The 26,759-nt window shown below is 40.5% G+C and overlaps 1 long non-coding RNA gene across 1 annotated transcript; it reads right to left on the bottom strand.

Moving 5' to 3' along the window:
- LOC128560257 (uncharacterized) lies at positions 1–26,133 on the bottom strand. The gene is made up of 3 exons (XR_008372913.1): positions 26,074–26,133; positions 24,685–24,884; positions 1–91 (listed from the first exon to the last, which is right to left on the bottom strand). It is a non-coding gene; the product is annotated as an uncharacterized LOC128560257 (long non-coding RNA).
- Between the last annotated feature and the right edge of the window lie 626 nt (positions 26,134–26,759).

Raw genomic sequence — 26,759 nt, 5'->3', positions numbered from 1 at the left:
TAAAGAGGACAAAAAGAAAGTGTGGAGGGGATGAAGGAATAGTTAAGAGGTGATGCTATCTCATTTCCTCTTCATGTCTGGAAGATACCTCCTGGAAAATACAAAAGAAGTTCAAGAATTGAGAGGTTAGAGACTTAGTGCTTTAAACCCAGATATGGGCACAAAATTAAAATCTAGATTTAATAAAGACTCTATTTCTTAAATCTATAATTAAAACATGGAGGTTTTTTTTCCCTCTAGAGTGACATTTTCATATGTAAAACTTATTAGAAACATACAACTGTTCTAAGAAAGTCTTGTACGTTAGAATATCTCTGTGAACCTCTATCATTGCTAAAGGTAAACTGGTTTTATTTTGAAATTTAAGTTCAAATAGCATTTTAATTTCCTTTAATTCTAAGGCTTCCTTCTTTCTACACTGGCAAGCAGATATTCCTAAAAGGTATTCAATTTTCCTTATGGAATATTCCATTGAAAGATACAGTGCTATTGAAAAAAACTGAACTAATAGTAGTTTGGTATGAGAAAATAAAAAAGTCACCTCCAAAACTGACTAGGGTCCTCACATGTGATATAAGGACCATCCTTGTCACTGCACTTGCAGTGAGATCTAATGTGCTGTGTAAGAGTCCAGGTGGAACCCACTGTGTTTGCACGTTTTCTAGAAGGCAGTGGGATGTCATGGAAAGAACAGTAGCTGGCAAGCTGGTGAATCCCCGCTCTCTTCGCAACGCATGTGAACTTGAGCAAGTCATCAAAACATCTCAGGACTTCATTTTCCTCACTGACTAAATGAGAGGCTAGAATTGGCCAGGGTTCTAGAGCACAAAAGAAAACAAAATCCCTACAATCCTAATCATTGCTTACTTTCCAAGTACAAACAGAAAGGGTGCTCAGGAGCTCCAAACAAACTGTCTCAGAAAATTCCAGAAACTAATTATTTTTTTATTTTTATTTAATTTTAACTTTTGAGACAGAGTCTCACTCTGTCATGCTGGGTACAGTGCTGTGGCATCATAGTTCTTCACAGCAACCTCAAACTCTTGGACTCAAGCAATACTCTTGCCTCAGCCTCCCAAGCTGGGACTACAGGCGCCCACAACAATGGCCAGCTAGGTTTTTTTTGTTTTTGTTTTACTATTTTTAGTAAAGATGGGAATCTTCCTTTTGTTCCTCAGCTCAAGCAATCCACCCACCTTGGCCTCCCAGTGTGCTAGGATTACAGGTGTGAGCCACCGAGCCCATCTAGAAACAATTTTTTTTTTCAGTCACATCATCATAAGAACAGCAAGGCCTATTTTCTCCTTTCCTCTCAGGCATTTGAGGGGGACCAGAAGGAAATCGGCGGGGGGCGGAGATTGTTGGACAATACCGTCAGAAGATCCTGAAAGATTTTAGAAAAGAGCTCTTTAGTTGGGCTCCGGTTTGGTTCCCAGTAGATTGCCAACAGTCATCCTGTAAAGCATCCCACTTAACATCAGCTGCATCCCACGGAAGTGGGTTTCTCTTTTAGACTGGGAACAGCTCTTAAATTGTCTCCACAGTGAGTTCTCCTGCCTGCATGTTTCTCTGAGCACTTAGTTTATGCTGACGTGCTGTTGTAGGATAGTTTTAGAGTGTAAGTAATTCTTCTCACATAGACTGTAAATCATACTTTGAGAAACATAACACACTGTATACTTATTTGTATTTGGGCCCCTTCAAAAACCCCAGTCCATTTGACAAGGCTTTTATCTATGTTTTTCATAAATATTTTCTTAAGAATTAATAAATAAGTGTGGTAGGGAGATGCTACCATCGCTCCCAGTGATCCCCACTTCTGTATTATCCCCTCCCCTGAGTGTGGGCTGGACTTAGTGACCAGACTCTAATGAACAGAATACAGAGAAAGTGAGGGATTCTCACTCCCGAGATTAGGTTACAGGAAGAATGTGAATTCTACCTTGCTGGGCTCTCTCATCCCTTCTCAGAGCTTTGAATTCAGGGGAAGCAAGTGGCCAGGTTGTGATTAGCCCTATCGAGAAGCCCACCTGACAAGGAACTGATGCCTCTGGTCAATGGCCATCAGGACTGTACCAGCAACCACGCCAGTAAGTTTGGAAGAGTATTCTCCTCAGATCACACTTTGAAATGACTGGAGCCCTAACCGACAGATCACTGCATTGTGAGAAGCTCTGAGCCAGAGAGTGCAGTCAGTCACACCCACACTGGTGACTCACAGAAATTGGAAAGTTGTTACACAGCAATAGGCAACTAATACAGTAAGCAAAGCAATAAGAGTCTCAAAAAAAAAGAAAAAGAGGAAAAGGAAAACCTGCACACTTAGGAACATAATATCCAAGGGGGTACAACTCTGTATTGATTTTCTTTGAAGAAATAGTGATGAGAAAAACGTCCTTTCCCCATCTTTCTCATCACCACTCCATACACAAACACATAAACCTGTGATTGAAATAGACTACAAAACTGTTTCTGTACTTGTCATATTTTTTTATTGGTTCATAACCATTCATGCCATTGGAAAGATCAATCTTTATATCAAATTAAAAAGGTTTTGCACAGCAGAGGAAGGAATTAATTAACAGTAAAGATAGAACCCACAGCATGGGAAAAAATATTTACAAACTATACATCTGACAAGGAGTCAATATATAGAACATATAAGGAACTCAAACAGCTCAACAGCAAAGACTAAATAACCCAATTATAAATGGGCAAAAAACCTGAATAGACATTTCTCAAAAGAAGACATAAAGATGGCCAACATCATTAGTCATCCAGAACATATAAGGAACTCAAATAACTCAAGAGCAAAATTAAATAACCCAATTAAAACTGGGCAAAAATTCTGTTTTTGTTTTTTCTTTTAAGAGACAGAGTCTCGGAGGTGGGAGACAAGATGGCGGACTGAAGCCAGCTTTCAACAAAGGCTCCCGTCCAGAAGGAGAGTTAAGGGACAGGAATTTAGTAAGTATCCTGGTGGACTTGAGCCTCACCAAGAGAGAAGGCTGAAGAACGCACATCAACACCGCTGAGGCAAGTTGTGATCACAAGGACGCAAAAAAAGGTACAAAATCCACCACCAAGCGGACGGGAGTCCCCCCTCCCCCATGAGACCGGCTCTAGAGCCCCACAATTGAACAAGCGGGCAGAAATTGAACAAGCGGGCAGAAATTAAAGCCCCTCCCACTACACTCCACGGGAGAGACCTTCTAAAAACTGGACCTACCTCCCCTACTGGGGTGCCGTGGCGTTCTCCTGCCGGACATAGGGCTGAATAAAACTTTGGGAATCCTTTGCCGGCAACCCTGAATCCCCGGCGCTCCCCTCCCGCCCACTGAGGTCTGGAGGCCTGTCCCCCAGGACTTCGGATCCTTGGGTGATTTCTCAAGGGGAGTGGACAGTCCCCGAGTTGCGACTGGTCAGCATTGACTCTGAGGCGCGCCGAGTGAGGAGAGGGCACCGGGCTGAGGGGGAGTCATGCCTCGCGGCACTTCCCTGCGGTGCAGTGCACCAACCCTCCCCGGGCATAGGGGACCCAAGACTGAATCAGACTCTGGCCTCCCCGCTGAGAGCTGAGAACCCCTACTCTCACTCGGGGTCTGAGGGCCTATCCCCCAGGAGTTCGGCTCCTTGGGTGATTTCTCGAGGGGAGTGCACAGTGCCTGAGCTGCGTCAGATCAGCGCCGACTCTGGGATACATGAGCGAGGAGAGGGCACTCTGCTGAGGGGAAATCAAGCCTTGGCGGCACTTCCCTGCGGAGCAGTGCAGGAGCCCACCCCGGACCGTAGTATTGCGTAACACTGAATGAAACTCTAGCTTCCCCCCCCCACTCCCAATCGGGGTCTGGGGGCCCATCCCCCAAGAGTTCTGATTCTTGGGGGATCTCTTAAGGGGTGTGGACCCAGCACAAACTGCGGCCGCTCAGTGCTGACTCTGGGGCGCGGGACAGAGGAGAAAAGGGTCGCCTGAGTGCCCACACCAGAGCAGCAGTTCCCTGGAGGTAGATGAACAGCCGTTTTTTCTTTAACGGCAGAACGCTCACTTCTGGATATTCTGAGGCCACACCCCCTGTCTCCCTGGGCAACCAGAGGAGGCCACCGGTGACACGGCTCACAAACCCGGGAAGCTTCCAGGGCGGGGCCGACCCAGAGAGGTGTTCAGACGCAATTCTCCAGCAGCAAAGACGTTTGAACTCAAAACAGCCCGTCTCCTGTAGGCGACGACAGGAACAGAGACAGAACCTCACAAAGTTGTCTGTTCTGTTCTGTTCTGTTAGCAGCATGCATCAGGGACGGGGCTAAGCCTGAGTGAACACCTCCTTCCCATCACCTGCATCAAACACTCAAAGATGTCAGGCCCCATCTCCTCCTGCTAGATAGCGGCAGTCTGCGGGGGCCTGGCAGACTTCCTCGCGATTCAGGCAGGTGCAAACCCCTGGAGTGTCTGTTCACTGCAGGCAACTGGGTTAGCCATCTGCAGAGATACCAGTGACTGGGTCCGACGGAGGGGCAAAGTGGGGAAGGAGACGTCAACCTTCCCAGACTGCTCTGTTTGCTGGGTGGCTCCTCCTGACTCCACGCTGCACTGGGGTGAGCTGTGTCAGAGGAGTCACCAGGCCCCTGTGATCCAGTTCCCAGAGACCTCTTGAACCCTTCCACCCGAGACAAGTGCCGATTGAGACAGTTGATTTGGACCTTTTGAACTGGGCTAATAGACAGAGGACTCTTCAGGCGGTGCCCTGGGTGTGCGATTGTAGGAAGGTTTGATTCTCCTTTGCCAACTGGGGCCAGAGGTGGGCAGGCGGGGTGACTTAATTGCTGATTTTTCCACACAGCTGAGACTTCAAGCCAGAGTAGAAGTTGCAATAGGATCGAACAGAAACCAGCTGAAAACAAGACAGAACCACTTTGCTCCACCACACCAGACAGGGCCCCAGTTTCTCAGGCCACAACACTGTACAGGCCCTCGATAAAACCCCAGGGGAAAAACCAAAGGGAGTAAACCATGGGGCGGAATCAGCGGAAAAACTCTGGTAACATGAATAACCAGAATAGATCAACCCCCCCAAGAAAAGATACGGCAGATGTGATTGAAGATCCCATTCATAAACAACTGGCTGAGATGTCAGAAGTCGAATTCAGAATTTGGTTTGCAGACAAGATTAATAAAATGGAATTAGGAATTCGAGGAGAAATTCAAAAATTGTCTCAAGAATTTAATGAATTTAAAGACAAAACCACCAAAGACTTAGACACACTGAAACAAGAACTTACAGCCCTCAAAGATATGAAAAATACAGTAGAATCCCTCAGTAACAGAATGGAGCAAGCAGAAGAAAGGATTTCTGACATTGAAGATAAAGTCTTCGAACGCTCCCAATCTCTCAAAGAGGAAGAGAAATGGAGAGCAAAAACGGATCACTCACTCAGAGAGCTCTCAGATAATTCGAAAAAAAAAACAACATCAGAGTTATAGGAATTTCGGAGAATGATGAAGTGGCTGCCAAGGGCACAGAGGCCCTTCTACATGAAATTATGAAAGAAAATTTTCCAGACATGCCTAGAGAATCTGAAATTCAGATAGCAGACAGCTTCAGAACCCCAGCACGATTCAACCCCAATAAGCCATCTCCCAGACATATCATAATTAGCTTCACTAAAGTTAACATGAAAGAGAAGATTCTCAAAGTAGCCCGGCAAAAGAAAACTATAACGTACAAAGGTAAGAATATTAGAATAACTGCAGATCTCTCTGCTGAAACTTTTCAAGCAAGAAGAGGCTGGTCATCAACTTTTAATCTCCTAAAGCAAAAAAACTTTCAACCCAGGATCTTGTATCCAGCTAAACTGAGTTTCATCTATGATGGAGAAATTAAATACTTCAATGACATTCATATGTTGAAAAAATTTGCCATAAGTAAACTAGCTCTTCAGGATGTTCTCAGACCTATCCTCCACAATGACCAACCCAATCCTATACCACAAAAGTAAACTCACTCAGAAACTTCGGATCAAACTCCAACTTCCACACTGGCGAAAGGATTAAAAATGTCCATTGGACCTTTGAAAAACTCGATACCCAAAATTCCACCAGACTTATCAATACTCTCCATCAATGTGAATGGCTTAAACTGTCCTCTAAAGAGGCATAGGTTAGCTGACTGGATACAAAAACTCAAGCCAGATATTTGTTGCATACAAGAGTCACATCTCAAATTAAAAGACAAATACAGACTCAGGGTGAAAGGATGGTCATCCATATTTCAGGCAAATGGTAATCAGAAAAAAGCAGGTGTTGCAATTGTATTTGCAGATACAGTAGGCTTTAAACCATCAAAAGTAAGGAAGGACAAGAATGGTCACTTCATATTTGTTAAGGGTAATACTCAATATGACGAGATCTCAATTATTAATATCTATGCACCCAACCAGAATGCACCTCAATTTATAAGAGAAACTCTAACAGACATGAGTAACTTGATTTCCTCCAGCTCCATAATCGTTGGAGATTTCAACACTCCCTTGGCAGTGTTGGATCGATCCTCCAGAAAGAAGCTGAGCAAAGAAATCTTAGATTTAAACCTAACCATCCAATATTTAGATTTAGCAGACATCTACAGAACATTTCATCCCAACAAAACTGAATACACATACTTCTCATCAGCCCACGGAACTTACTCCAAAATTGATCACATTTTAGGTCACAAGTCTAACCTCAGTAAATTTAAAGGAATAGAAATTATTCCATGCATCTTCTCGGACCATCATGGAATAAAACTTGAATTGAGTAACAACAGGAATCTGCATACCATACAAAAACATGGAAGTTAAATAACCTTATGCTGAATGATAGCTGGGTCAGAGATGAGATTAAGAAAGAAATCACCAATTTTTTGGAACAAAATGACAATGAAGACACAAGCTATCAGAACCTCTGGGACACGGCAAAGGCAGTTCTAAGAGGGAAATTTATAGCACTGCAAGCCTTCCTCAAGAGAACGGAAAGAGAGGAAGTTAACAACTTAATGGGACATCTCACGCAACTGGAAAAGGAAGAACATTCCAACCCCAAACCCAGTAGAAGAAAAGAAATAACCAAAATTAGAGCAGAATTAAATGAAATTGAAAACAAAAGAATAATACAACAGATCAATAAATCAAAAAGCTGGTTTTTTGAAAAGGTCAATAAAATAGATAAACCTCTGGCCAACCTAATCAGGAAAAAAAGAGTAAAATCTCTAATATCATCAATCAGAAACAACAAAGACGAAATAACCACAGACTCATCAGAAATCCAAAAAATCCTTCATGAATATTACAAGAAACTTTATTCTCAGAAATATGAAAATCTGAAGGAAATAGACCGATACTTGGAAGCACGCCACCTTCCAAGACTTAACCAGAATCAAGTGGAAATGTTGAACAGACCCATATGAAGTTCAGAAATAGCATCAACTATACAAAACCTCCCTAAAAAGAAAAGCCCGGGACCAGATGGTTTCACGTCAGAATTCTACCAAACCTTTAAAGAGGAATTAGTACCTATATTACTCAACCTGTTCCAAAATGTAGAAAAAGAAGGAAGACTACCCAACACGTTCTATGAAGCAAATATCACCCTGATCCCCAAACCAGGAAAAGACCCAACAAGAAAAGAAAATTATAGACCAATATCACTAATGAATATAGATGCAAAAATATTCAACAAGATCCTAACAAACAGAATCCAACAACACATCAAACAAATTATACATCATGACCAAGTTGGTTTTATCCCAGGGTCTCAAGGCTGGTTCAATATACGTAAATCTATAAATGTAATTCAGCACATAAACAAATTGAAAAACAAAGACCATATGATTCTCTCAATTGATGCAGAAAAAGCTTTTGATAATATCCAGCATCCCTTCATGATCAGAACACTCAAGAAAATTGGTCTAGAAGGGACTTTTCTTAAACTGATAGAGGCTATCTACAGCAAACCCACAGCCAATATCATATTGAATGGAGTTAAATTGGAATCATTTCCACTCAGATCAGGAACCAGACAAGGCTGCCCATTGTCTCCATTGCTTTTCAACATTGTAATGGAAGTTTTAGCCACCGCAATTAGGGAAGAAAAGGCGATCAAGGGTATCCGTATAGGGTCAGAAGAGATCAAACTCTCGCTCTTCGCAGATGATATGATTGTGTATCTGGAAAACACTAGGGACTCTACTACAAAACTCCTAGAAGTGATCAAGGAATACAGCAACATCTCAGGTTACAAAATCAACATTCATAAATCGGTAGCCTTTACATACACCAACAACAGTCAAATTGAAAAAGCAGTTAAGGACTCTATCCCATTCACAGTAGTGCCAAAGAAGATGAAATATTTGGGAATTTACCTAACAAAAGACGTGAAAGATCTCTATAAAGAGAACTATGAAACTCTAAGAAAAGAAATAGCTGAAAATGTTAACAAATGGAAAAACATACCATGCTCATGGCTAGGAAGAATCAACATTATCAAAATGTCCATACTACCCAAAGCAATATATAATTTCAATGCACTCCCTATTAAAGCTCCACTGTCATATTTTAAAGATCTTGAAAAAACATTGCTTCGTTTTATATGGAATCAGAAAAAACCTCGAATAGCCAAGACATTACTCAGAAATAAAAACAAAACAGGAGGAATCACACTACCGGACCTCAGATTTTACTACAAATCGATAGTGATCAAAACAGCATGGTATTGGCACAAAAACAGAGAAGTAGATATCTAGAATAGAATAGAGAACCAAGAGATGAATCCAGCTACTTACCGCTATTTGATTTTTGACAAGCCAATTAAAAACATTCAGTGGGGAAAAGATTCCCTATTTAACAAATGGTGCTGGGTGAACTGGCTGGCAACCTGCAGAAGACTGAAATTGGACCCACACCTTTCACCATTAACTAAGATAGACTCTCATTGGATTAAAGATTTAAACTTAAGACATGAAACTATAAAAATACTAGAGGAGAATGCAGGGAAAACCCTTGAAGAAATTGGTCTGGGTGAGTATTTCATGAGGAGAACCCCCCGGGCAATTGAAGCAGCTTCAAAAATACACTACTGGGACTTGATCAAACTAAAAAGCTTCTGCACAGCTAAGAACACAGTAAGCAGAGCAAGCAGACAGCCCTCAGAATGGGAGAAGATATTTGCAGGGTATAACTCTGACAAAGGTTTAATAACCAGAATCCACAGAGAACTCAAACGCATCAGCAAGAAAAAAACAAGGGATCCCATCGCAGGCTGGGCAAGGGATTTGAAGAGAAACTTCTCTGAAGAAGACAGGCACACGGCCTTCAGACATATGAAAAAATGCTCATCATCTTTAATCATCAGAGAAATGCAAATCAAAACTACTTTGAGATATCATCTAACTCCAATGAGACTAGCCTATATCACAAAATCTCAAGACCAGAGATGTTGGCATGGATGCGGAGAAAAGGGAACACTTCTGCACTGCTGGTGGGAATGCAAATTAATACATTCCTTTTGGAAAGAGATATGGAGAACACTCAGAGATCTAAAAATAGATCTGCCATTCAATCCTGTAATTCCTCTGCTGGGCATATACCCAGAAGACCAAAAATCACAACATAACAAAGATATTTGTACCAGAATGTTTATTGCAGCCCAATTCATAATAGCTAAGTCATGGAAAAAGCCCAAGTGCCCATCGATCCACGAATGGATTAATAAATTGTGGTATATGTATACCATGGAATACTATGCAGCCTTAAAGAAAGATGGAGACTTTACCTCTTTCATGTTTACATGGATGGAGCTGGAACATATTCTTCTTAGTAAAGTATCCCAAGAATGGAAGAAAAAATACCCAATGTACACAGCCCTACTATGAAACTAATTTGGGACTCTCACATGAAAGCTATAACCCAGCTACAACATAACAATAGGGGGAAGTGGGAAAGAGGGGGGGGTAGGTAGAGGGAGGGGAATCGGTGGGATCACACCTGTGGTGCATATTACAGGGGTATTTGCAAAACTTGGTAAATGTAGAATGTAAATGTTTTGGCACAGTAACTGAGATAACGCCGGAAAGGCTATGTTAACCACTGTGATAAAAATGTGTCAAATGGTTTATGAAGTGAGTGTATGATGCCCCATAATCATATCATTGTATACAGTTATGATTTAATAAAAAAATTAAAAAAAAAAAAAAAAAGAGACAGAGTCTCACTTTGCCACCCTTGGTAGAGTGCTGTGGAGTCACAGCTCACAGCAACCTCCAGTGCTTAGGCTTAGGCGATTCTCTTGCCTCAGCCTCCCAAGTAGCTGGGACTACAGGCACCTGCCACAACGCCCAGCTATTTTTTATTGCAGTTTGGCTAGGGCCAGGTTCAAACCTGCCACCCTTGGTATATGGGGCTGGTGCCCTACTCACTGAGCCACAGGCACCACTCTGGGCAAAAAATCCTGATAGGCATTTCTCAAAAGAAGACATACAAATGGCCAGCATCGTTAGTTATCAAGGAAATGCAAATCAGAGCTACAATGAGGTATCACCTCACTCCAGTCAGAATAGCTATTATCAGGAAGGAGAAAAAGTGTTGAGAAGCATGTGGAGATTAGAGAACCCTTATATACTATTGATGGGAACGTAAATTTGTACAGCCATTGTGGAAAACAGAATGGACCTTCCTCAAAAAATTAAAAAATATAATGGGCACATGAACCAGCAATCCCACTACTGGGTATATCTAAAGGCAATGAAATCAGCACATCAAAATGACAACTTTATTCCCATGTTTATTGCAGCACTATCCACAACAGCCAAGACTTGGAATCAACTTAAATGCCCAACAATGGAGAGATGGATAAGAAAATGTGGTATACTACTTTCCCATAAAAAACAAGAAAAAAATCATGTCATTTGAGACAAAGCAGATGAACCTAAACAACATTTTGTTACTTGTTATGTGAAATAAGCCAGTCACAGAAAAACAAATAACACACAATCTCATTCATACGTGGGATCTGAAAAAGAGTGGATCTCATTGAAATAGAGTAGAACGGCAATCACCAGAGGCTGGGGAAGAGATGGGAGAGGGGAGGATAGGGAAAGAGACGGATCAATGGATTCAAAGTTACAATTAAATAGGAACAGTACATTCAGGTGTCCTATTGCATAGTTGGGTAATTATGGTTAAGAGTAGTGCTGTGCATTGCAAAGTCGCTAAAGGAGGGACTTTGCGTCTTCTCACCATAGGGTGCTGTGGGATGCATGAGGTGGTCAGTATGCTAACTACCCTGACTGGAACATTATAAAGTGTATACATATATCAAAACATCAAATTGTATACCATAATGTGCACTATAAAATGCATTAATTAATTTTTTTAAAAAGGAAACACCAATCTTCGAAGCAAGAAGCAATAGAGGATGGAGAAGCTCATATATAATCTTCAATAATGAAATAATTAAAAGATGTAGTTCAACCACAAGCACTGTCCATTATAACCCAGATAAGGGGGTGAATGGCTGTGGCATTCACTGTCCTCACAATCAATTAATGACTGAGTACTTGTGCCCAGAAGTCTCTCCTCCGTACTGGGTAGAAAAGGCAGATGGGATAATGTGAAAAGTCTTCCACCCCGATTCAATGATTCAGTTTCCACATGCAGTAATTTGAAGCCAGACTAATTTCTCTACTTTGAGTCAAGTTTGTATGTCCAGAGAGGAAAATATTGGAGTTGGTAGCAGTCGGACCATGGAAAAAAGAAGAGCATATTTGGGAGGCACTGTGAAAACTCAAAATCTTTAAATATATTCTAGGAAAAGAAAAATAAAAGAGCATTTGTGTTTTTCATTAAGGCCAATATATTCAGAAGCCTGGCCATTCTCAGCACAGACTCTGCAGAGATTCTGCAGCCGTATGCCAAAAGTTTGGTGGGAGGTGTTTGTTTATTTGAAAGCTTTCTCAGCTCACTGCTTTATACCTCACCCATCTGGGGTACTTTTGGGGGTGCAATTTGGTGAAAGCACCAAGTCCAGGTTTTGCACCTTGAGAGATAAAAGGCACTACTCCAAAGTGTAGTTTAGAAACCTAAACTCGAAATTTGCCAATAGTTTCTAGACTTGCATGGCCCTCAGAATCTACCATGGGTATCACCTCTCCAGCACTATCTCCCACCATTAACATCCTTGTTCTCTTATAATGCTCCTTGCCACGGTGGCCTCATTCTCCCCTCAGGCTGTGCACCATTTCCTCTGTGGGGTGCACCCTCACCTATGTGGCCACGTGCTCCACGTCTCACTTCATTTCATTTTCTGCTCAATATCCCTCTCTCAGAATGATGTTCCCTGACCACTGTCTGTCAAACAATTCCCCTATACTTACACACTACTCATACCCAACTCCTTACCCTGTGTTTTTTTTTTTCATGGAAGTTATCTCTATGTGCAATTATATTTTATATGTATTTATTTCTAGGAAATAAGCTCCATGTGAGCAAACATTTGCCTGCCTTTTTACTTTTATATACCAAAGACTTAGAGAAGTGCCTGGCATATGATAGATTTTCAGTAAATCTTCTTGACTAAATAAAGTATTGACCAAACAGGTGGGCTGAACAACCTGGTGATCCCATCGAGATGCTCAGGGTGTCCCAAAAGTCTCCAAAAAAGTCACCATACATAAGGAAAATGGGAAAGTGTACCTAAATTTAATGTACTTTCATTTATAACATGTTTATTACTAAATTTTACTAAGAGGTTGCCAGCGCATAGAGAATATTTTGTAAAATTTTGTAATGAATATTTTGTAAATAAAAGAACATTTAGCTACAATTTCCCATTTTTCTTGTATATGGTGGGCCACCTACTCTGTGCCCATCACCCTAACCTGATAACTTCCCTCACCAGGGAGGCAAGGCTCTACCAATTAGTACCTGGCTTGGGATTCCCCTACCTGGTAAGATGGCAGATTCTCTCTTTGATAATATGCTCAGTCAAGAATGTGTCATGGCCGGCGTGGCTTGGGTTTTTCTAATACAACTCTTTAAATTCACTCATATACACACTCTTCTTGGACCTGAGGGTGCTACCAGGAGAGTGAGGCCAGGGTGGATTCTAGTATCAACTACCACGAGAAACCAGGAGCAACGTTTCAACCACTGAGCATCAATTCTCGACTCTCAGTATAGAAGCCATGTGGCATGTCCCTTTCCTCCCCGAACTTTGTTCATTCAATTCTTATAATAAACTCAATCTTTGAAGTGAGGAATTTGGAGCCCTGATCACAGTCTTCTGGAAGGCATATCTGATTTTCATGTAAACTTGTGGAATGAAATAAACTAAACTCTGCTGAGCAGTTTCCTAACTCTCTATACGAAAAGATGTGTTAAAGTATGATGACACACACCTACACAACCCTAGCTCAAGACCCAAATGAAGCAAAATGTTTGATTATCCATGGGAAATAGAATACTTTCCAAAAGTGATTTCTTAGCAAATGTTCCAGGTTGAGCATCAACTTTATAATAATGCCCTTGCTAAAACAAGAAGGTATAAGGATAAAGAGATTATCAACATTGCCTTCCAGGAGATGACCCGGTAGCAGGAGAAACAGATACAGCAGTATGAGAGTAAACCTAAGTATGAGTTATATAAAAATTGTATTCCCTAAGTAAGATGAAGACAACTCTACAGAGAAGGTGATGGTTAAGCTAAGTCCAAGAGTAAGTAGGAGGCTGCCAGGTGGATAGGAAAGGAAAGGACATTTCCAGCAGAGGGAACAGCATGAGAAATGGCATAAAGGCCCTGATTGCTAAGGAAATGTATCTCCCAAAGTTTCATCTCCCAACACAGCTTGCTCAGCCACTCCTGCTTTAGCCACAACGAACTACTCACTGTTCTCTGAATATGAATTTACATGTTCTTTCTCAGCTTTGCAAATGGTATGTTCTCTGTCTGAAGCAGTTACTCCTTGTTCTCAACTCTGAAGCACTGGTGAGACCCGAATAGCACTGCTCAACCTTCAGGTCTTAACTTGGATATAACACGTCTTCTTTGACCTCTCCAAGTCTGCCCTACGTATGAATTCCACATTCCCCAATAGCACACTGTAACTTCCCCAGTGTAGAGCTTAATACCCTCTGGTGTAGCCTCTGGTGGACGTATCTATATTTCCTGTAGATTGAACATTCCAAGAACACAAGACTATTATCTTGACCATCACTGTACCCCCAGTGACTGTACCACACAGTTAGCAATGCGTACGGAACGGATCAATAGTTCAAAATTTCCAGGCGTGGGATCAGGCTGGAGAAAGGACAGCTGATAAGATTAAGATGTAATGTGTAGATAATAACTAAGGCCTGCAGGACTGTGTGTGCCCTGCTGTGTATACCGTGTTTGTTATCCTCTGCTCAAGGAGAAGGCACGGGAGGGTTATATCCAAGAAGAGGGCAGCAAGTTAGCAATAAGATAACAGCAGGGGACTGGAGACAAGAAGACCGATTGCATGAAATGCGATGTTTAAGAAGTTGTATCTCTTAGACCTGATGATTTATTACAGGTTTAGGCAAGGAATAGGAAAGAAAGGATGACTCACAAAATTGGGAAAATGGAAGATCTGTGGGGAATATCTTTACTTTCCCCTTACATGAGACACGTAATGTAAACAATAGGACGTCCCTGGGTATTCAAGACTAAAAATGTGCCTGTCATTCATTACTAGATGTCTTGATATTGGCAGTTTAATAAGCTAGGGGAACATTTAAACCCCCAGAGGTAGAGAATTGGAAATTTGAAAGAAATTCTTCATAATTAAAATAGCAGAGAAACGGGTAGAATTTTTTTTAAAATAAGACAAAATAAATCATCTTTAAATTCTTTACAGTAAGATAGTGAGTGAAGATTAACTCACTAAATCTTTACTTAGGAAATGACAAATTGTCTGCCTATTTTTCTCATTACTCCCTGTCTTCAGATTACTAAGAACTTTCTATCAAAGTTACAAAAACAACAATAACGAAAACCCCCGAAGTCTTTTAGGAGATTATATCCAAGTGGAACACAAGAAAACATTTAATAGGGACGGAGAAAGATGTGCTTGGTAAGTGAGAGAGAGCCTCCGAGCCTGAGAGAGGAAATAATCTTCAGAAAACATTTTAAAGAGATGAAAGAGGCCTCAAGGCAATAGCAAAATGCTTGCATGGGTTTAGGGGACAAGATTTGGAAAGAAATCAGCAAGTCAAGAGTGCTGAGTACTGAGAGAGGATAATTCTTTGGAAAGACTAGAAAAATAAGAGGGGGGAATGGAAGCAAACTCATGGCTTTAGAAAAACATAACAAAGCAGCCTCCTACATCTCACCCTGAGCTAGAAAAGACAAAGAGGGTTAAAGACAGTGTAAGAGGATCAGAACTGTTTAACTCAGTAACGTAAGCCTCAGTTTCCCCATTTATAAAATAGGGGCCCAATTAAGGCTGGCGTTAGACAGCTCAGGCTGTCACAACACAATAACCACAGACTGGGTGGTTTAAACAATCGAAGTTTATTTTCTCACAACTCTGGAGGCTGGAAGTCCAGGATCAGGATGTGGCGGGATCAGTTACTCTCTGGCTTGCTGATGCCCGTCTTCTCACTGTGTTCTCCCCTGGTGGAGGAAGAGCAGGCCCTCTCTGCTGCTTCTTTTGTAAGAGCACGAATCCTGTTTGATCAAGTACCTTCCCCAGTGACCTCATTTAACCTTAATTCCTTCTGTAAATGCCCTGTTACTTCTGGGGGTGGGGAGGAGAGGGCTGAAACATATCAATTTAGAGGGACAGCATTCAGTTCATACACAGCAAGGTTGTTATAAGAAATATGTGAAATTATGCAAAGGATGTCATGCCCAGCACATAGTAAGTGCCCAGTAAATGCTAGCTGATGGTAGCTGTGACATGGGCATTGTAGTAGATGTTATCTCTGAAGTAACTTATGCGTTTTTTACACATTTTTAAGGGAGCACTACAGATGAAAAAGGCACCTGCTTCCTGCTGCCCACCTGAAGACTGCCCAGTTGCCCAGCCTACCAAGGTGTTCTCGGGTCTGTGTTACAAATCCCTCAATTGCAGGAGATATGAAGGAGCCCAGGTAAGAAGAGGCAGGGAAGGAAGACAAGATTGAGAGAGCAGAGAGAAGGCAGAGTGGGGAGGGAGGGCTGAGAGCCCACAGAGCTTCTCTTTCCCACACACCCACATGCCTGCAGCTCAGATACCTGATGAAAGAAGGCACATTACAACGACCACCTCCAGAAGTGTGCACTGCAGACCGTTATTGAGGAGGAGACAAAACCAGGCTATTATTTAAGACACTCTAGCACGGTTTTCATGCTATTCCACTCAGAAAAGCCATGGCAAGGCAACCAGACCACATCTCAGGCAATGATACTCTTAATAGAAAGGTTGTTGGACCTATGAAAATATTTTAGTTTGGAAAATAGGCTTCCACTTTTACTCAAAGCTACTGTGTACCTTAGATTCAAAGAATAAGTCCAGTCCATCAAAGTATACAAACTCTATAAGAGGGCTAAGAAATTTCCATCCCATATCCTAAAATTTTAAATAAAATTATGTAGAAAATTCAGGAAGTTGACCAGGAGTGGTGGTTCATGCCTACAATCACAGCACTTTGGGTAGCCAAAGCAGAAGGATAGCTCGAGCCCAGGAATTTGAGGTTACACAGAACTAAGAACCCACCACCGCACACCAGCCTGGGTGACAGAGTGAGACTGTCTTTTGAAAAAAAAGAAAGCAAGAAAATCCAGGACATGTAGCCTATTTAGGTCACTTAACTAATCACACACCTACCATGATGCATTTTTAAACCATCTACCTTGAAAAGGAGTGAGATATTCTAAGTTGAAATAACGCCCTGCTTGGCCTACTGTCAATATCATGGCCACATCTGTTCAGTGCCTAGAATAGCAGACCCTTTAAAGATACTATCTCATTCATTTATTCCTAAAAAATCTTGGTGGATTTCTATTATTTTTTTTTATCATCCTACAAATAAGTAAAGCAAAGAGCTTGCCTAAGGATGTACAACTAATAAATGAAGGTTGGATTTCAAACCATGCCTGACTCCAAATATGTCCCTCCTTTATCCTAGATTGTCATCATCCTAGGTTACAGGCACAAGTGAGTATGGCTAGGAAAAAATGGGCCAAGCTGGTTAAAAAAAATAAAAGTTGATATTGATTCATAAATTAAGGTATTTATTTCCCAGTGTCATTCTTATGCATATTTTACTTAATTTTTAAAATTGCCTAAAGTTGTAAGTGTGCCCGTCCCCCAGGCAGTGTGCATTGTACCCATTAGGAATGAATTCCCCCCCTTCCACCTGCTTGATTCTGCTGAGTGTTATTTCCACATATGCAGACCCTGCTAAAACAATTTATGTAACCAAAACATTTGCAGCCCCATAATATTGTGAAACGAAAAGAAAGAAATTTGTAAAAAGAAGAATGAATAATAAATAAAAATAAAATTGCCTAAATGTGCCTCGACACTGAAAAATTGCTCTCCTGTTCTGTCACTTGATCACATAATGGGCTTTTTAATTTAGATTCTAGAGCAGAACATCTGGGATGCAGTTCAGTATTGTTACTTCAAAACTATGTATGTGATCTGGGGCAAATTGCTTATCTCCTCTTAGCATCCACTCTCAAGGGAGCATTATTGCCTATGTCATAGGGAAATTTTAAGAATTACATAAAATGTAAACTTAGTAAAAAAAAAAAGTAAACTGCCACAATAGCACCCAGTGTTTATATTTTAAAAGTTAATCAAAACATGGCCAATATCTCTATTTCTATATAAAGGCAGGCAAGAGAGACTATACGAGTTTTTACAAAGAATCCCAAGGCCTGAGAATTAGGACTCAACTATCATGCAAACTATAAACATAATCAGAATTTTTTTCAAGCTTCCCTGTTCCAATCTAGTTTATCTCTTTTCTCCTCCAGTTATTTTGAAGGGTCTTTTACAAACTATGTAGACTTCAATAACTTACTCTCTAATAGTATACTCTGGATAATTGTTAGCTTCATGAAATGCAATTGCCTATACTTTAAGTTATAATTAAAGGCATTACTTAAACCTTCAAGTGGTCTTTGGAAATCTGAAAATGGAAGTTGAATTCATAAATGCTAGGGAAGAGTAGGAAATCTCATAACCCTAAATCACCAGACTCCAGTTCATGCAAACACACACAACAGAGGTCCTCTTGCTTTGGTTATAAGCACCAGACTTATACTGCCATTAACACCAGAGGAACGGTTACTAAGTGAGAAAACAGGGCTCACTGAGATCAGTTCTTTGTTCAATACACCTACGGATGGAAAAGCCTTTGTGACTCTACTGAAGAAAGGAAAAGCAGTTTTTAAAACAGACCTGTTGAATAAGGGACAACTGTGGTCATAAAGACAGTCCAAATGTGCCTCTGTGGCATGTGATTGAGTGAGATGGTGAACTTTGCCAATGACGTATCTAAAACTTAGCCAATCTGGGATCATTTGCCTCCTTTCCTTTAATGTTACTGGCTATTGTCATAAAATGACTTGAGTAGCCATATACAGAAAGACCCATAATGTTATTTTCATTATAGACAGCTTGAGCATTCTATGGAAGTTTTTTCCAAAAAAATAATAATTTGTCTACATTTCAATATCCTTGTCAGAAGAATTCTATTGCACTATCCATCCCAAAATAAAGTTAAGATCATCTTGCCCTGAAGTCCTGGTCCAATTTTTATCTTCTTTTCTGTCTCTGTAAACCTTAATTATCTACCCAATATATGTATTTCCATATAAAGATAAATTACATATAATCTAAATTCTACCCTTTCTACCTACACAGACAATTAAAATGTAATACATGAATTTAAATACAGAACTAAACCACCCCTCTCTGATGAACAGGAGCAGCGGTTCTTCTTTTAAGGGAGTTCAGTTTAATACATGTTATTTCTCATGTTCTTATGCCTCAGTTACATTAAGTATATATTTAGGGCCAGTTACACAAGATGAATAAGCCATGAACCCTACCCTCAGAGACATCACCAGAAAGTAAAACTTAGGTGATACTCCTACTTGATGAAATATAGATGGCCTGTCAGCTCACAGTGTCCCCAGCTTTTCTCTGAGCCTGTCCATCACTACATCACTCCACAGAACACTGTTGTTCTGCCTACTTGTTTTGGTACTTTTTAGAAAAAAAATCAAATCAGATTAATAAATCAGAAAGTGACCTAAGATCATTGATTTCAGCCTGTCATTTTATAGATGAAAAAAATAAAGTCTTTCTAATTTTGATAACATAGAGGATTAAGGAAACATAAACCCATTTCTGTTAAGTTACATAGAAATGTATGACAAAATAGAACAAAAAAATATCATTCACTTCATGGCCTGCCTCAAAAGGGAGACAGAAACCCCATGGATTCTATCCAACAGGAGAGAGGAATTGGTCCTTGCAGGAATGGTATACTCCAAGTAGCACTGCCACAGTTCTGAGAGGTCTTGACCTGACAGTCGGTCAGATCTCTAGCTGCTTCAGCTCCTTCTCAGCCACTGTGGGCCACGGCAATCACTATCAGTAGTGGCCACAGAAGCTAAGATCTCCTTGAAGAAAACTATGCTGGCAACTCAGTTGACCATCAGCCCTAGCTATTGCCTTTCGAAGTCAAAATTTCCTAACTGTCCCCAGCCCATACCTGAGTGTAGCATGGAGTGCTAGAGCCAGCCCATTCCTACCTGACACTGGCGCCCTCCAAAACAATCACCTTGGGTGGAGGAGTCTCCGTCAACAGGAGGTATTTTCTCAGAATTGTGCTGGAGTCTGAGACGCTTCCTGTTCAACCCTCCCTTTCCTCTCTTCTTCTACAGGGGTCAAACTTGCAGTGACATCACAAGACCCTTCCGGCTGCATCCTACTCCTTCCCACTTGATCCTTCAGAGCAACTTTCTAAAATATCACACATCTTCGCATCTAATCTCACCTTGGAGGACCCAAACTGACACCCAACCAGAGTCCATCTTTAATATGGTACACTACATCTTCTGAGAATTTGGGGAGCTCCATCCTAGAAAAACTTTCAAATATGTGTACAAGATGACCTGAAAGTAGTGATGTTTATTTCTGCTTGATTTGAAATAGCAGAAAATCAGGAATGACCTAAATGTTCAAGCAAACAGAAAGGGAATTTTTGAGGTGTACGCTTATTTAATAATACAGTAAATAAACAGAATAAATAGAACTACAGGTATCAACATAGATGAATCTTATCAACATAATACTAAGTGAACAAAGGAAGCTAAAAAAAATACTAAAGTAATATGGAAATATCTGTTTAAAATTAAAAATACATAAATAATATTTCATATCACTTTTATAATTATAACAATTTTGGTAGCAAGAACACACATAAACTTCAGAAATGTGCTTATCTTGGATAAAAAGGAGAGAAAATAGGGGAAGGAGGATTTCAACTCTGTGTCATATTTTATCCTTTTTATTTAAAGGATAACAACTACTCGATTTCATTGGGGGATACACGGGTATTTGTTAAGTATTCTCTGCATTTTCTGTGTGTTGGAAATATTTTAAGATTTTTCAAACAAAGGAAAATAAATACTTTTAAAAAACAAAAAGAAGAAGAAGCTGAATGAAGCCCAAAGAAATGAAATGACATGATCTAGTTCACATATTTAGTTAATGGCAGAGCAGATGGTAGGCACGTGGACGGGCCCTCTGGCCACCAGATTACCCTGCCTCTGTGTGTCACTTAATACATTGAGCGATTACCATCCAACTTCTAATGCAAAATTATTTTATCACTGGACTTATACTCCAAGAGAAGAAACCTCTTGCTGGGGTCTGACTGTTAAATGTTCAGGAATGTAGGGAGTGTGCATTCAGGAGGGTCCATTGGGCCTAATTCCTGGCCCAGATCTTGTCCAGAAGCACCAAAAAAAGGGAGTGAGACTTTAAAGTAACCAATCTGAGGACAACTAAAGAGGACCTCAGACTTTAAAGTAACCAATCTGAGGACAACTAAAGAGGACCTCTAAGATGATTTTAGGGCGTTTACATTCTTCCTCTGAAGATTCACATCTATAGCATGTCCCAAAAGCCCAAAAGTTGCCCATAAAATCACCATTGTAGAGAAAATGGGAAATTATAGCTAAATGCACATTTATTTATAAAATATTCATTGTGAAATATTTATAGCATATCCTCTACAAGTTGACCACCTCTTTTTAAAATTCTGTAATGAACATTTTATAAATAAAGGCACATTTGTTTACAATTTCCCATTTTCCCTATGTATGGTAACTTCACAGGCAACTTTTGGAACACCCTGCATGAGAGTCCCACCACTGGCTGTACTGAGGAAACACTCTGCTCAGAATCTGGGAGATTTAACTGGCTTCACTCTCTGTATTCCAATGGTCAGGTAGGTTACTGACCATTGGACCTGAACAGACCTGACTTGAACAGAAATTAGAACACATATGGACTCTCCAGTGGTCCTACAGAGTCCATATGAAGTTCACGGTGCCTGCTGTCAAGAACAACACAATATATTACACAATACAAGTAGAGAGAAGACAAACAGTGCCCAAAGCACATTTGGGTATTTTCGGGGGGGGGGGTTGCATTTTTTTATTTTTTAACTTAATTTTTATTAAATTATAACTGTATACATTTATGGAGTACAATGTGATGATTTGATATACAATGTGGAATGCTTAAATCAAACTAACATAACTATCATCTCCTTTACTAATTTTTGTGTTATGACATTTATATTATAGTCTTAGTTGTTTTGAAATGTACCCTTGCATCATGTACATTAGGTGAGATCTGCCAAATACCCTCCCTCCACTCACCCTCCCTCCTCCCCTCCTCTGTCCCTTCTCTCCCCTCTTTCTTCCTGGACTATGTTTGTGTTTTATCATTTGTATGAATGTGTGTTTATACATTGATTTCATAAAAGTATTCAGTATATTGGATACTTTTTTCCATTCTTGAGATATTTTACTAAGAAGAATATGTTCCAGCTCCATCCAAGTAAACATAAAAGATGTAAAGTCTCCCTCTTTTTTATGTCTGCATAGTATTCCACGGTGTGTGTGTACCACAATTTATCCATTCATGGTGTGATGGGCATTTGGCTACTTCTACAACTTGGCTAGGAACAGAATAGAGAATCTAAAGATGAACCCAAGCGCCTATTGTCATTTGATCTTTGATAAGCCTAACAAAAACATACATTGGGGAGAAGCCTCCCTATTTAACAAATGGTGCTGGGAAAGCTGGCTAGCAACCTCTTGAAGACTGATACTGGACCCTCACTTTTCACCATTAACAAAAATTGATTCTCACTGGATAAAAGATTTAAATTTAAGACATGAAACTATAAAAATACTAGAAGTGACTGCAGGGAAAACGCTTGAAGATATTGTCCTAGAAAAATATTTTATGAGGAAGACTCTGACAAGTGAAGCAACACCAAAAATATATTATTGGGATCTGATAAAGCTAAAAAGCTTCTGCACAGCTAAGGGCACTGTAAGTAAAGCAGACAGCCTTCGGAATAGGAGAAGATCTTTGCAGGTTATGTTTCTGACAAAGGTCTGATAACTAGAATCCACAGAGAACTCAAACTAATCAATAAGAAAAGAACAAACAACCCCATTTCTTTGTGGGTAAGAGACTTGAACAGAAATTTCTCTGAAGATGACAGGTACAAACACATGAAAAAATGCTCATCATCTTTAATCATCAGAGAAATGCAAATCAAAACCACTTGGAGATATCACCTACCTCCAGTAAAATTCGCCCACATCACAAAATCCCAAAACTGCAGATATTGGTGTGGACACTGCTGGTAGAACATTTAGATATTTTGAACCCAACATGTAAATGGGCTGAAACCACAAACTGGAAAGAAAAATTAGGCTGTGCATTCGTCAGGGTCCTTTATATGTATTTCCATCGTGAAAGGCAATTATTTTTCTAACTTCAGAAAAACCTAACTCCTTTCTAGTAATTTTGATTATGTGAGAATTTGAAGTGAATATGTCCTTGAGAGTAAGCTTTGTCTTTTTCATCAGTATATTTTTAAAAGCTGGCAAAGTGCTTGGCACATTATTAATGTTTGTTGATTGAAGGAAAGGATGAATAAATGAATATAAGCAAAATTAAGACATATTTCTTACTGACAGACACTAATGACTAAAAAAGGCTTCCAACAAATGAGCAGAGTTGACAATTAAATTGTAAATAGGAATCTAATGAATGTTCTAATTGATCTTCCCTGCTTTAAAATGTAGCCAGAATTTTTTAACCTTAATGCTCAGCAAATTAGTAGACTGTCCTTGTGTGAAAATCTCTTTAATCAATCTAATAGTTTGTCTACTCAACTATAGACTTTCAGACCTCTGCCAAATTAGTGTTTTGTTTTGTTTGTCTTTAACAAGAGGTATGTCTTAATAATAGATTCCTATACATAAGTTTAGCTTCGCACTTTGTACTTCTGTGAAAATAAAGAACATATGTTAAATTTAAAAAAAAAACCCTACAAAGTTAATAAAGCTGGAAGGAAAAAGAAAACTCTTGTTCTTTTCTGATGATTCTACTTCCAAGAAAAACAATAAACCCTTAATATCTGAAAAGGGTTTTAACAAGATTTTTTTTTTCTCTTCAGTTATGCCGAGGCCTCAAGGTTAATGGGTGCTAAACATTTCTTCAACCCATTGAGAAGTTTGGTACTATCTATATATGCTGAGAGGTGGCAGAGAGCAGACAACGGAGGCTGAGGAGGAACCTGGAATTTGAAAGAGGTCTCTTCTCTTGGAGTATAATTCCAGTGGCAAAATAAATTTGCATTAGAGGTTGAATGTTAATTGTTCAATTCATCTAACATGTTTTAAGTGCTTTCATCTACCCATGGTGGTACCAATCACTGTGAAGAGGGGAAATGACAGATTGACCCTACTCTTCTCTATAGGATAGACATATGACAAAGGAGGTGGCCAGAGGGCCAGTCCAGGAGCCTACCATCTTCTTACAAAGGAGAACAGAGGCTGAAAGGGGAGCTGGAACTTAAAAACATGGATTTTGTGGGAGGACTGAGATGAGTGTTGAGTCCCACATACTTCCCATGGGGAGAAGGATTATGATTGTTTTCCCTCCTCTCCCACCCAGGCAAAGTGGCCTCAGAGGGACCATGTGAAGAGCTCAGCATGTGCCCAGGTGCTAGCAGAAAATCGGAGAAGTAGAATATGGCAAAACTCTAACTAGCCACTCCGATCTGATGGAAGACAAAGAATGACTGAAGCAGACCTTCTTGAGATAAAGGATGTGTGTGGTTACTATGCATTCAACAGAAAACGGTCGACCCTGGGGTTCTCCAAATACTGCCCAACGCAGCTGCCTAGAGATACACAGTAATGCTCAAATGGGAGTGTACCTCTAAGCCATTATCAGTGAGTAACTACAGTAATGAACTTGCCTGTACATCAGAAGAACTGCAGGTTAGAAACACCAGGGATGTAGGATTGGAGAGTGGGACATTTTCAAATAATTCACTAAATGTTGCCAGCAGAAAGTATCAGCTTCAAACACTTACCAAGCCCAGAGAGTACAAACACCGACTAGCTTCAGTGGTGATCAAGCAATGCCTTTGCTTTCCTCTTACTTCCCATCTCTCCGTCAGCTGTGCAGTTAGCAAGCTGGAGGAGACGGAGGCCTAGGAGCAGGAGTTGGCGAACCCCAGCCAGAGCTCAGCATGGCTGCCTTCCCTCCTTCAGGCCACCATCTCCTGCAGACCTAAGTTAAAAGAGATGCGAACCCTCAACTTCAACTAATATTAAGGTTATTTACATGCAAGTAGACATTTTAATGGACAAAATAAAACCTCTCACGTAACTAGAAGAGCACAAAGGATTTCTCACTGTCTGACAGTGATCAAAAAAAAGACAATGTATGGTTCCCGGATTTTATCCAGGGACAGAAAAGAATTTGTCCTACTGAGCAAGTTAGAAGAAAGGGGGGAAAGATTAAAGCTGTCTTGTGATCCCACCCCAGGAGCCTTGTTTGTTCACTACAACAAGATTATTTTCCACATCAAAACTCCACTAAGGTCTGTTTTCTAACCTTCATAATAATTATTCCAAAAAGGGATGAGAGAATAGTCACACTTGATATTCATGTGGTCCAGCGGGAAGAAGAGCTAGGTCTGGGTTATGACAGACTATATCAAGCCTCCATCCCCAACTTGCTGAAGCTCAGTCCCCTCTCCCCACTGACTCTGACTCAGGCAGACAAACAATAGCAGGAAATCATTTTGCCCCTTGAGTTCAGATCCAGCTAATGTTGGAACTGAGTCTAATATGGTAGATTGCTCCTAATACCCCCTACTAAATGATCAATTTGTTTTCTAAGGATGTAATGGTAATCTGCTTTCCCAGACCAGAGAGACCTGGACACTCTGTCCCTTATCCCTTGCCAGGAGCCAGGGTCACCCTCCTATTGACTAATCTCCAAGACTGGCCAGTGCACATCACCTGACAAGTTCTCTCCATCATCTGTGCTTCCTCTGCGCTACCCTGCCTCCCAGATTCAACGCCCGCCCACATCAGGGTTGGGCATGCCACGGGGAGGAATCTCAGCCCTGTCCCAGTTCTGACTACAGCCTCTACCCATCACCTTTTGCTGCTGATGTCCCAGTATGCCTTGAACACACAGAAACTTAACATGCAAAAAAGAACTTGAAAAGATTCCTCTACCACTATTTCTTGTCATGAAAAGTGGTGCAACCATTAAAGAAGAAAGGTGGGAAGCAAAAATTGGGGTCTTAAAGTGTAGCTTTCTGTTATCATGTAAGACTAGAAAAGTAGCCACAGAGTGTTGTGAATGTTACTCGGTGGTTATCATTTCAATTCAGACTCAGACCAGGAAGATATAAGAATAATCACGGAATAGGTGGCCCCAGCTAGTTTCAAATGTGTTCACTTACTCATTTGCATTAACAGCCTCAGAAATCAGTGGAGTGGTCTCTAGGAAGTAAAGGAGTCAAATAATTTTCCAGCTCTTCTAGTCAGAGGGCTAATTCAACTTTCAAAAGGAACATTAACTTGCTTAAAGTATCATAAAAAGAGGGAGAAAGAGAGAGAGAGGAAATTCCATCCTGCTTTAATCACTGTCCCCTACAAGTTTCCTTAATGATTTCCAGCTGCCTGCAGTTAGGTTGTTGCTTTGACAGAACTTTTATGCAAACTTGGAACATTTAATGTATCAAAAAAAACCAGTCTTCCTTTGCCCTCAACTGCATTCTAACCAAAAGCAGATTTCTGTCCAATTATGTAAGAATATGATGAGCTGGAAGGGGCTGGGGTGGAGCAAGGAGTTCTGCCTCAGCTTCTCGCAGCCTCTACAAACTGTTCCACAAAGGAAAATGTGCAAACCCGAGAAGCTCACACCCTTCTACAAAGCCAAGCTATGCTTTCCCTTCAACATACTACTGCACTTGGAAGTGAAGAGACTAACTACTTAGAATTAAGCTGCCACAAAACAATTACCTCCAAATTCTAATATAGATACAATTTTTAAACCTACTTGTCCGTGTGTGCGTGTGCGCGTGCAGTAAGTAACCAGTAGTATAAAAATATTTACAGTTAAAATTGTGCTGACCAAACAGTCTAT

This window comes from Nycticebus coucang, chromosome 11 (genome assembly GCF_027406575.1).
Source record: "Nycticebus coucang isolate mNycCou1 chromosome 11, mNycCou1.pri, whole genome shotgun sequence".
Taxonomy (NCBI): domain Eukaryota; kingdom Metazoa; phylum Chordata; class Mammalia; order Primates; family Lorisidae; genus Nycticebus; species Nycticebus coucang.
This window is presented reverse-complemented; position numbering and strand designations above follow the sequence as displayed.